Below are 12,884 nucleotides of genomic sequence, written 5' to 3' on the forward strand. Positions count from 1 at the left end.
CCGCCGCCGTCAGTGTCAGCCAGTTTGCCATGGCATACGGAGCTCCATCGCAGTCTTTAACACTGGTAGCATGCCGCGACAGCGTGGACGTGAACCGTATGTGCAGTTGACGGACTTTGAGCGAGGGCGTATAGTGGGCATGCGGGAGGCCGGGTGGACGACCGCCGAATTGCTCAACACGTGGGGCGTGAGGTCTCCACAGTACATCGATGTTGTCGCCAGTGGTCGGCGGAATGTGCACGTACCCGTCGACCTGGGACCGGACCGCTGCGACGCACAGATGCACGCCAAGACCGTAGGATCCTACGCAGTGCCGTAGGGGACCGCACCGCCACTTCCCAGCAAATTAGGGACACTGTTGCTCCTGGGGTATCGGCGAGGACCATTCGCAACCGTCTCCATGAAGCTGGGCTACGGTCCCGCACACCGTTAGGCCGTCTTCCGCTCACGCCCCAACATCGTGCAGCCCGCCTCCAGTGGTGTCGCGACAGGCGTGAATGGAGGGACGAATGGAGACGTGTCGTCTTCAGCGATGAGAGTCGCTTCTGCCTTGGTGCCAATGATGGTCGTATGCGTGTTTGGCGCCGTGCAGGTGAGCGCCACAATCAGGACGGCATACGACCGAGGCACACAGGGCCAACACCCGGCATCATGGTGTGGGGAGCGATCTCCTACACTGGCCGTACACCACTGGTGATCGTCGAGGGGACACTGAATAGTGCACGGTACATCCAAACCGTCATCGAACCCATCGTTCTACCATTCCTAGACCGGCAAGGGAACTTGCTGTTCCAGCAGGACAATGCACGTCCGCATGTATCCCGTGCCACCCAACGTGCTATAGAAGGTGTAAGTCAACTACCCTGGCCAGCAAGATCTCCGGATCTGTCCCCCATTGAGCATGTTTGGGACTGGATGAAGCGTCGTCTCACGCAGTCTGCACGTCCAGCACGAACGCTGGTCCAACTGAGGCGCCAGGAGGAAATGGCATGGCAAGCCGTTCCACAGGACTACATCCAGCATCTCTACGATCGTCTCCATGGGAGAATAGCAGCCTGCATTGCTGCGAAAGGTGGATATACACTGTACTAGTGCTGACATTGTGCATGCTCTGTTGCCTGTGTCTATGTGCCTGTGGTTCTGTCAATATGATCATGTGATGTATCTGACCCCAGGAATGTGTCAATAAAGTTTCCCCTTCCTGGGACAATGAATTCACGGTGTTCTTATTTCAATTTCCAGGAGTGTATATTAATTTAATACACTAAACCTACATTTTGCTGTGTAGAAACCAACACCTCTACTCTGAAATCAAGAGGTTTTCATATGTGTGACCACGAGAAACATTTAGGACACATCACCACTCATAATAGACACGGAAAGGCTTTAGGGGGTCGGCATAAATGGCTTTAATAGAAGTACCCCTTCCTATAAGCAGTTGATTCACACACATTTATTCAGTCGAAACGTGTGTTCGTTGTGCGATGAGCTACGGGATAACGTTCTTGACAAACTTTGACACCGCTGACACCCCATAGATGCTTCAATCCTACTTATATTGTGGGTCAAAAAACCCATTAACCGTGACGGCATGCATTTGGAATGCGATGCGACTACAAATATTGGTTCTGGTGTAATTTGTGGAACGACAAGGGTCTCTTCAGCACTACTCGACGAAATTTTAACGCGATGCAGGGCAGCAAAGGTTGCTCGCGCTATTTCAGCTCTCCTACTTTGCGCACTCCTGTGGCGTGATCACAGTGGGGTATGGGACTCACACATGCGTACATAAAACGGCAAAGGGACTTTCCTCTGCGTTATCAGCGCTACACGCCCATGTTCGTTGGAAACTTTCAAAATATACCTGCACAGAAAAAAACTCATGACGAGAGTCCTAGGCGCCTTCTGGTAAGCAACCATCTGACACCCGCCCGTTGCTGCATGCCTGCTAGCAGGTTGCCAGGACGCTCTCACTGAAAAGACGCACATGGTGAAGGAATACAGGATCACAGTAACGCTCAGAGGTGAGTGCATCTTGTTCATACCGTTGAAAAATTATGCCTCCTCACACCAAAACACTGTGACCGCTAAGACGGTCACATTACACACTGTTCCTCAGTTCACCTTTCACCATATCAAGGTATGTCCAAATCACGAGTCACAGAGAGTTTGCTGTCACCTTAGAAGAGTATGCTGCATCACTCCTCGTTGGTCCAGTCGCAAACGGTGTCACCGATGTGCGGATTCCAACGGAGCACGGCATACTTGTCGTTGGACGAAGAGACCAGATGTGTGCCACTGGGGAGCGTAAGACTACGTGCCTGGCAGTCCTGTTAAATGTGGCTGAAACTGCAAACGCTGCCTGAAGTGTATCCCTTTTGGCACATTGCACCATGTAGCTCTCATCTGCTGCCATAACGGACAGTGGTCAACCACATACACAGCACTGGGCAGAAGATCCTACAGTCTGGGACGCTTCCCATGGACGGGGCACTAAGTTGTGTGCCCACACGCCATGCGACATCTAGCTTTCTGTGTACCACTGCGAGACCTCTGACAACATGTTCCTCCTTTGTCATTCGTTTCAACCGAGTAGATACTATGTTATATTACTTTAGCTATCTCGTCCTTATGTTCTGCAGAGTATTGCAGGTGTGACAGATATAAAACGGCAGTTACGTGGATAGTGGTGGTGAATGTAAAAAACAGTGCCAATTGCTTTTATTTAATGTTGTTGTCGCTTTCGGTCAGTAGACGTCCATCAGACAAATATGAGACGCAGCGGCCTTGGCGTTAGAGAATACCGAATGGTATTAGTCACATGCTAAGCAGAGGTCAATTTCTTACAATAAAGAAAGGCCAATCGCTACTGTTACGTAAACATTATTACTAAAATGTTGGTGTACATAAGATCTGCTCCCTATTTTGTAGATGCGTATGGCCTGTCCTCATTTTCAATCACGGTGGGTATAGTCTACGAATGGGATCTGTGGTGCTTTGAGGTCAAAGATGGTATTAATTTCTTCTCAAATTCTGAACAGAGCACGAACATGGTTCTCATCGGAAACTGTGGCGTTATTATACTACAAGGGACCTATTATTTAATACTGCCTTTGCTGACCTCTACGTCCCACAGTAAGGATACAGCTGTTGAAAAATATCAACTTTTCTTGATGTTCAGTTGTGAAGTAACATTCCAAAACAGAAAGCACCATTCTGGTTTCCGTTTGCTATTACCTGCTCAGTTCCTGTTCCGTCCTGAAACATGAAACAACAGTCTGTGTCACTCTACGCTTTGAATTACTTTGTCTTCTGGAGAATAATATGTGTAACCAGAGTGATAGTTTACAGAGAAGGTCCTTGTTGGTGGACGACAGTTAGTAACCATAAAATAATGCGTTGAACAGTGCTACACTGAAGTGACAAGTGAGTGTAGAATGGGTGGCGGATGATTGGCTGGCGGGAGGGGGGGGGGGGGCGGGAGCAGAAGAGGAGGAGGTATGCTGTTTACCTTCCTCTTCTTTTCATTTGTGTTTCCTGTTTCGCTTCATTCCCGTGAATTTCACCTCACCCTACGTTATAAACACGCACACACACACAAACGCGGGGAAGCGCAGGCACACGAACACTCATACGCATTTCGAAACGAATCTGTTTCAGATATGAGCGCTCAATAACGAGTGCTCTTTATGCAAATAAATCTTCGCTTGTAAACAAATTTCTGAAATTATGTTGGTGATGAGTAAATATCCCATTCTCATTTGGCTCAAGTCGTAACTCTGTGTGTACAAAAAAGAGTTACATATCATAATTAGAGCAAACAATGCAACTATGCACTGTCTCCAACGAAAGGATATCCGTTTCGCTCTCTGTTTCACTTTTTCCTTCTCTCTCTCTCTCTCTCTCTCTCTCTCTCTCTCTCTTTCCTCTTTTACCTCTCACATTCAATTCCAATATCGTGTAATGCAAAACTACAAACGTGTGGCACTAAGTACTAAGGAACACCGCGAGCATTAACTGCAACGTGCTATAATATAGTGACTTATTGATGATACAAAGACATCCAATAGTAAGAATGTTTTCTCAAACCACTTTAGTACCTAAATGTATGATGATAGCAAAATTTCACTTCAGATTCATTTTAGATGGAGATCAACACAGTGGTTAGTTGACATTAACTAGTGGAAGTCTCCGTGCATATTTGGCAGTCTAGTTATGAGTAACAGAACCGAGCAGGCGCGATCAATATATTACGTTTCACTAACTCAGTTTTAAGGGTTGTGTTGTCGTCATATACGCAGTTTATGTATTCCAAAGAGAATACGTGCAAATATCTGCGTGTATACTACCAACTAACGCAAAAGCTTTTCAGATACCGGACCTACAACCAAACGCACTAGAAAATACTTTATCATGTAAATTACCTGACTTTTTGAAACTGTGCACTTGACTGAATTCGAACATACTGTCTCAACATTCACAGCCTAATTTTGTCTACGATTTTTGAAAACTTTCTGTAAATTGAGTCACGTAGCTTTCTGAGGTAAGTGGATACCACAGAAATGTGGGTTCTGGAGATTTAAACTGAAATGTTGGATAGAAACTTATCAGTACAACAGCGTACGGCAGTACAAGAGTCGGAGATTCTTCTCCATTGTAAATTACCGTAGTAAGAAATTTAAGACTGATTTAATCAATTTTATTCCGTATGAATCTACTAAAAATGAAGTAAAAACGTATGTTATGATAATCATCTTAAGTTATCCACCTCAGTCGAACATTTTTGGTTATATGTTTCGATCATAATGGACCATCTTCAGATCTAAGTAATTTCGTCAGCAACCCGTTTTGTCTACTTAGAACTACATATCAGACGACTCCTATCTGTGGTTCTGAGTAGACAAAACGAGTAGCTGATGCAACTGCTTGGATCTGGAGATGATTCAGAGTGATCGTACCGCATATCAAAGTACAATTTTTATGTGGTTCTAAGTAGACAAGACGGGTTGCTTACGCAACTACATACATCTGAGGACGATACAGATTGATCGAACCACGTAATCTGATTAAAAATGAGCTGCTGAAACCGAATATTAAATGAGAATTATCTTAATTATCTAAACAGTTGCTGCTCTCAAAACGATTATATCGACTGTAGTGAAAATCGTATATATCTTGTGTTTCATGTAAATGCAGATGTAAGTACAGTGTAATATTAACTGTAAGTAGGAAGTGCGATGTCCTGATAGGCTAAAATTTTATCTTCGTAATTAATATTTAGAAGGGACGCAGCTGACAGCAGGCATCGGAAGTAAAAAGCTAGTCCGAAAAGACATGGCAGTTTGTTAACGGAAAAAAGAGCTCCGTTTTGGGGAGGGAAGTCGTTTTTTGTGCTATCGGTATGATGGTAAACTGTGAAGAGCAGAGCGAAATTAGAGTGGTGGTGGTGGTTAGTGTTTAACGTCCCGTCGAGCGAAATTAGAGAGTGGGGAACAGTTTCCAGAAGCTTAGCGACGAGCAGAGACGTGTATTTGTAACATTGTTATAATCAGTCATCAAATTTTATGAAGAAACATCAAGGCTTTCAAGTTTAGAACGGAGAAGAAGGCTTGATGAGGGAGAAAAGTAAAGAAGAATGAACTGATGTTTACTGAAGTAGAAGATTAAACAAGACAGTCGTCGCAGAGGATCTTCAAGAACGAGGAAATAAAGACACCGGAAGAACAATAATTGCGCAGATTTTCGTCAGGGAAGTGCAAGTGTACGGAACAATATCATAGAGAGTGCGTGGAGAAGATAACAGTGGTGTATTCTGACTGATAGAAGTGATGAGTGGGTGAACTGCAGTGGAGGAGTGGAGTGTATAAATAGAGAGTTGCCGATAAGCGATCTCTTGTTCTACGGAAGAAGAACCCGGAATGGTTTAGCGATTACCAATGTCATTTATTGTGAGGGCCAAGCACTGATTAGCTGAAAGCGGGCTTTCCAAATAAATAGACGCCACTCTACTTAAATAAAATATTTCGAGGACTTTGTTGTGATTAAAACAGTGTGTTTTGAAAACAACACAGGGAATCCTCATGTATATATATCATCTGCATTGATTTCATATCTTTATGGTATCGAATTGTCTCCTGTAGCAGCTACTGGAAGTGTAATACCTTTTATTCCAATTTATTGAGTTACGTAACGATTCTTGCAGTATACGCAGACTTCATTCCCAGTGGGCAGATCTGCCGTCTAGAGATGTTCCCCTCAGCAAGGAGAGGCGGTGAAGCGTTGGCAGCTCTAGATGTGAATCTTCGTTTCTTTTAACCCAAATAAAGTGACAGCTAATTCACTATTATACGACGCAACCACTTTGTAAAAGCTGCTTTACAATTCATCTAGTTAAAGAGATTTCAAGATGTTAATCGTTACATTAGTGAGTATTTACTAGCGGTGAAAAGCATTTGGGAGTTACAGGAGTTACAGCAAAACGTGGGCTATCCGCCTCACTTGTGTCTATTGTACAATATAAAGGCAAGTCGTCGTATTACGTCGTTAGCAAAAATATCTAAAAGTGCTTAACAGAAGTACTTCAAATTTTTACACGATACTCTAACAAACTTTCGGTAGGACTAGTCTGTACATTATATGTATATATAAAAAGGGGACAGAGTATTAGCAAAAATCTCGAAAAACACTCTACTTATTTAGTTCAGATTTTTATGCAATAGTCCAACTGTTACTATATAAAGGCAGGTTGTTGATTGTGATGTTACCCAAATCTCGGTAGTTTTGGACCGTTTTACTTCAAACTTTTAATCTATGTAAAAGTTTGAAGTACATTAGCCAAAAAATACATGTGGTATATTAGTCTCTATGTACCACAAGAAGGGAAAATGTTGTTATCAAAAATATAGAAAACTTCTTGACTCAGTAACTTCACGCTCTGACGGCTCTGAACACTATGGGACTTAACATCCGAGGTCATCAGTCCCCTAGAACTTAGAACTACTTAAACCTAACTAACCTAAGGACATCACACACATCCATGCCCGAGGCAGGATTCGAACCTGCGACCGCAGCGGTCGCGCGGTTCCAGACTGTAGCGCCTGTAACCGCTCGGCGTGGATGGGTGTCGAGGTGACATACTGTTAGTTACGAAAGCCCATCCACCACGGCAAGGTCATATCATATCGGATGGGAAAAATCGGTTTTTAATTGTCATGAGGCCAAAACAGCATAAAAAGCATCAATCAAAGTGAAATCGGATTATTAATTTCCGTGCGACTGGCGCAAAACATGTTCAATCTGCTGTCCACCGTTTTCTGCAACAAGTTGAAATCGAGAAACAGCATGTTTTACAACTGATCGAAGTGCTTCCGAGGTCACGTTTAGAATGTGTTGCGCAATGCGTGGCTTCAATGCAGCTAAGTCTGCAACCGAAACACTGAGCACAATATCTTTCAGATACTCCCACAGCCAGGAGTCACACGGGTTAAGATCAGGTGAACAGGACGGCCAGACTGTAGGAAAATGGTGGCTGATAATTCTAGCATTTCCGAAATGGCGCTTCAGCAGCTACTTAACTGGATTTGCAATGTATGGAGGTCTAGGCGCTTCAGTCCGGAACCACGTGGCTGTTGCGGTCGCAGGTTCGAATCCTGCCTCGGGTATGGATGTGTGTGATGTCCTTAGGTTAGTTAGGTTTAAGTAGTTCTAAGTGTAGGGGACTGATGACCTCAAAATGTTATGTCCCATAGTGTTTAGAGCCATCTGAACCATTTTTGGAGGTCTACCATCTTGCATAAAAATGATCCCATCCACTCATCCACGCTGTTGGAGAGCTTGAATGACGTGGTTGCGCAAAAGACACTCATGGCGCTTACCAGTGACGGTACAGATAACAGGACTGAAAGCAACTGTCTCTTCGAAAAAATATGGTCCTACGATAAAAGATGCTGTAAACCTGCACCATAAAGTTATCTTTTCAGGATGAAGTGTTACTGGTTGAAACTTCCTGGCAGATTAAAACTGTGTGCCCGACCGAGACTCGAACTCGGGACCTTTGCCTTTCGCGGGCAAGTGCTCTACCAACTGAGCTACCGAAGCACGACTCCCGCCCTGTACCCACAGCTTTACTTCTGCCAGTACCTCGTCTCCTACCTTCCAAACTTTACAGAAGCTCTCCTGCGAACCTTGCAGAACCAGCACTCCTGAAAGAAAGGATATTGCGGAGACATGGCTTAGCCACAGCCTGGGGGTTGTTTCCAGAATGAGATTTTCACTCTGCAGCGGAGTGTGCGCTGATATGAAACTTCCTGGCAGATTAAAACTGTGTGCCCGACCGAGACTCGAACTCGGGACCTTTGCCTTTCGCAGGCAAGTGCTCTACCAACTGAGCTATCGAAGCACGACTCCCGCCCGGTACCCACAGCTTTACTTCTGCCAGTACCTCGTCTCCTACATTCCAAACCTTACAGAAGCTCTCCTGCGAACCTTGCAGAACCAGCACTCCTGAAAGAAAGGATATTGCGGAGACATGGCTTAGCCACAGCCTGGGGGTTGTTTCCTGAATGAGATTTTCACTCTGCAGCGGAGTGTGCGCTGATATGAAACTTCCTGGCAGATTAAAACTGTGTGCCCGACCGAGACTCGAACTCGGGACCTTTGCCTTTCGCGGGCAAGTGCTCTACCAACTGAGCTACCGAAGCACGACTCCCGCCCGGTACCCACAGCTTTACTTCTGCCAGTACCTCGTCTCCTACCTTCCAAACTTTACAGAAGCTCTCCTGCGAACCTTGCAGAACCAGCACTCCTGAAAGAAAGGATATTGCGGAGACATGGCTTAGCGACAGCAAAGGTCCCGAGTTCGAGTCTCGGTCGGGCACACAGTTTTAATCTGCCAGGAAGTTTCATATCAGCGCACACTCCGCTGCAGAGTGAAAATCTCATTCTGGAAACAACCCCCAGGCTGTGGCTAAGCCATGTCTCCACAATATCCTTTCTTTCAGGAGTGCTGGTTCTGCAAGGTTCGCAGGAGAGCTTCTGTAAAGTTTGGAAGGTAGGAGACGAGGTACTGGCAAAAGTAAAGCTGTGGGTACCGGGTGGGAGTCGTGCTTCGGTAGCTCAGTTGGTAGAGCACTTGCCCGTGAAAGGCAAAGGTCCCGAGTTCGAGTCTCGGTCGGGCACACAGTTTTAATCTGCCAGGAAGTTTCATATCAGCGCACACTCCGCTGCAGAGTGAAAATCTCATTCTGGAAACAACCCCCAGGCTGTGGCTAAGCCATGTCTCCGCAATATCCTTTCTTTCAGGAGTGCTGGTTCTGCAAGGTTCGCAGGAGAGCTTCTGTAAAGTTTGGAAGGTAGGAGACGAGGTACTGGCAGAAGTAAGGATGTGGGTACCGGGCGGGAGTCGTGCTTCGGTAGCTCAGTTGGTAGAGCACTTGCCCGCGAAACGCAAAGGTCCCGAGTTCGAGTCTCGGTCGGGCACATAGTTTTCATCTGCCAGGAAGTTTCATATCAGCGCACACTCCGCTGCAGAGTGAAAATCTCATTCTGGAAACAACCCCCAGGCTGTGGCTAAGCCATGTCTCCGCAATATCCTTTCTTTCAGGAGTGCTGGTTCTGCAAGGTTCGCAGGAGAGCTTCTGTAAAGTTTGGAAGGTAGGAGACGAGGTACTGGCAGAAGTAAAGCTGTGGGTACCGGGCGGGAGTCGTGCTTCAATAGCTCAGTTGGTAGAGCACTTGCCCGCGAAAGGCAAAGGTCCCGAGTTCGAGTCTCGGTCGGGCACACAGTTTTAATCTGCCAGGAAGTTTCATATCAGCGCACACTCCGCTGCAGAGTGAAAATCTCATTCTGGAAACAACCCCCAGGCTGTGGCTAAGCCATGTCTCCGCAATATCCTTTCTTTCAGGAGTGCTGGTTCTGCAAGGTTCGCAGGAGAGCTTCTGTAAAGTTTGGAAGGTAGGAGACGAGGTACTGGCAGAAGTAAGGCTGTGGGTACCGGGCGGGAGTCGTGCTTCGGTAGCTCAGTTGGTAGAGCACTTGCCCGCGAAAGGCAAAGGTCCCGAGTTCGAGTCTCGGTCGGGCACATAGTTTTAATCTGCCAGGAAGTTTCATATCAGCGCACACTCCGCTGCAGAGTGAAAATCTCATTCTGGAAACAACCCCCAGGCTGTGGCTAAGCCATGTCTCCGCAATATCCTTTCTTTCAGGAGTGCTGGTTCTGCAAGGTTCGCAGGAGAGCTTCTGTAAAGTTTGGAAGGTAGGAGACGAGGTACTGGCAGAAGTAAAGCTGTGGGTACCGGGCGGGAGTCGTGCTTCGGTAGCTCAGTTGGTAGAGCACTTGCCCGCGAAAAGCAAAGGTCCCGAGTTCGAGTCTCGGTCGGGCACACAGTTTTAATCTGCCAGGAAGTTTCATATCAGCGCACACTCCGCTGCAGAGTGAAAATCTCATTCTGGAAACAACCCCCAGGCTGTGGCTAAGCCATGTCTCCGCAATATCCTTTCTTTCAGGAGTGCTGGTTCTGCAAGGTTCGCAGGAGAGCTTCTGTAAAGTTTGGAAGGTAGGAGACGAGGTACTGGCAGAAGTAAGGCTGTGGGTACCGGGCGGGAGTCGTGCTTCGGTAGCTCAGTTGGTAGAGCACTTGCCCGCGAAAGGCAAAGGTCCCGAGTTCGAGTCTCGGTCGGGCACATAGTTTTAATCTGCCAGGAAGTTTCATATCAGCGCACACTCCGCTGCAGAGTGAAAATCTCATTCTGGAAACAACCCCCAGGCTGTGGCTAAGCCATGTCTCCGCAATATCCTTTCTTTCAGGAGTGCTGGTTCTGCAAGGTTAGCAGGAGAGCTTCTGTAAAGTTTGGAAGGTAGGAGACGAGGTACTGGCAGAAGTAAAGCTGTGGGTACCGGGCGGGAGTCGTGCTTCGGTAGCTCAGTTGGTAGAGCACTTGCCCGCGAAAAGCAAAGGTCCCGAGTTCGAGTCTCGGTCGGGCACACAGTTTTAATCTGCCAGGAAGTTTCATATCAGCGCACACTCGGCTGCAGAGTGAAAATCTCATTCTGGAAACAACCCCCAGGCTGTGGCTAAGCCATGTCTCCGCAATATCCTTTCTTTCAGGAGTGCTGGTTCTGCAAGGTTCGCAGGAGAGCTTCTGTAAAGTTTGGAAGGTAGGAGACGAGGTACTGGCAGAAGTAAAGCTGTGGGTACCGGGCGGGAGTCGTGCTTCGGTAGCTCAGTTGGTAGAGCACTTGCCCGCGAAAGGCAAAGGTCCCGAGTTCGAGTCTCGGTCGGGCACACAGTTTTAATCTGCCAGGAAGTTTCATATCAGCACACACTCCGCTGCAGAGTGAAAATCTCATTCTGGAAACAACCCCCAGGCTGTGGCTAAGCCATGTCTCCGCAATATCCTTTCTTTCAGGAGTGCTGGTTCTGCAAGGTTCGCAGGAGAGCTTCTGTAAAGTTTGGAAGGTAGGAGACGAGGTACTGGCAGAAGTAAAGCTGTGGGTACCGGGCGGGAGTCGTGCTTCGGTAGCTCAGTTGGTAGAGCACTTGCCCGCGAAAGGCAAAGGTCCCGAGTTCGAGTCTCGGTCGGGCACACAGTTTTAATCTGCCAGGAAGTTTCATATCAGCGCAAACTCCGCTGCAGAGTGAAAATCTCATTCTGGAAACAACCCCCAGGCTGTGGCTAAGCCATGTCTCCGCAATATCCTTTCTTTCAGGAGTGCTGGTTCTGCAAGGTTCGCAGGAGAGCTTCTGTAAAGTTTGGAAGGTAGGAGACGAGGTACTGGCAGAAGTAAAGCTGTGGGTACCGGGCGGGAGTCGTGCTTCGGTAGCTCAGTTGGTAGAGCACTTGCCCGCGAAAGGCAAAGGTCCCGAGTTCGAGTCTCGGTCGGGCACACAGTTTTAATCTGCCAGGAAGTTTCATATCAGCGCACACTCCGCTGCAGAGTGAAAATCTCATTCTGGAAACAACCCCCAGGCTGTGGCTAAGCCATGTCTCCGCAATATCCTTTCTTTCAGGAGTGCTGGTTCTGCAAGGTTCGCAGGAGAGCTTCTGTAAAGTTTGGAAGGTAGGAGACGAGGTACTGGCAGAAGTAAAGCTGTGGGTACCGGGCGGGAGTCGTGCTTTGGTAGCTCAGTTGGTAGAGCACTTGCCCGCGAAAGGCAAAGGTCCCGAGTTCGAGTCTCGATCGGGCACACAGTTTTAATCTGCCAGGAAGTTTCATATCAGCGCTCACTCCGCTGCAGAGTGAAAATCTCATTGAGTTACTGGTTGATTTGCGTGTCGATTTTCCATCGCTCATATTCGACAGTTCTGTGTATTGATGGAAGTGGGCTTCGTCTGCCCACAAAATCTTCCACGGGCAATCATTGTCCACTTCCATGTGAGCAAAAAATTCTGAACCAAAGGCTCTCTTGCTGGCAGGTCAAAAGGAAGCAAATCGTGCTCATGGGTAATTATGAATGGATAGCAAAGAAGGGTGTTTCGTAGGATTTTACGCACCGTGCTCACGGGTATGTCCAATATTCGGGTAAGTCTCCGTGCACTACACGTTTGCACACCACCACTCGTCTCCTCCTGTATCGCTGTGGCCACTGCTTCCACTGACGTCGAATCGATTCGTTCCCTCCCTCTACCAGGTTGCACATCAAAAGAACCCGTCTTTTCGAATTTCCGAATCATTTTTTCCATACCCATGGCAGTCATGGGACCAACGCCTATTTTGAAACTCTTCAGTGTCCGGAACCTGTGCATTTCTGTAATACAGCTTTACAAGAAGAGTGCGATACTGCATTGAGACAGTCATAGCTAACGTCGCAGACGCGAAAGGGGAACATCATGTACTCGGCGTGTTTGTATCAACTTCAGTGAGTCGTGTGCATGACATGTGTTT

General features: G+C 47.1%; 2 non-coding genes across 2 annotated transcripts; one reads left to right on the plus strand and one right to left on the minus strand.

Annotated features, from left to right (window-relative positions):
- Positions 1 to 8,324: 8,324 nt before the first annotated feature.
- Trnas-cga lies at positions 8,325 to 8,399 on the minus strand. The gene has a single exon. It is a non-coding gene; the product is annotated as a tRNA-Ser (tRNA).
- A 703-nt stretch (positions 8,400 to 9,102) lies between these two features.
- Trnas-uga lies at positions 9,103 to 9,177 on the plus strand. The gene has a single exon. It is a non-coding gene; the product is annotated as a tRNA-Ser (tRNA).
- The last annotated feature ends 3,707 nt before the right edge of the window (positions 9,178 to 12,884 follow it).

Source organism: Schistocerca americana, chromosome 7, assembly GCF_021461395.2.
Source record: "Schistocerca americana isolate TAMUIC-IGC-003095 chromosome 7, iqSchAmer2.1, whole genome shotgun sequence".
Taxonomy (NCBI): domain Eukaryota; kingdom Metazoa; phylum Arthropoda; class Insecta; order Orthoptera; family Acrididae; genus Schistocerca; species Schistocerca americana.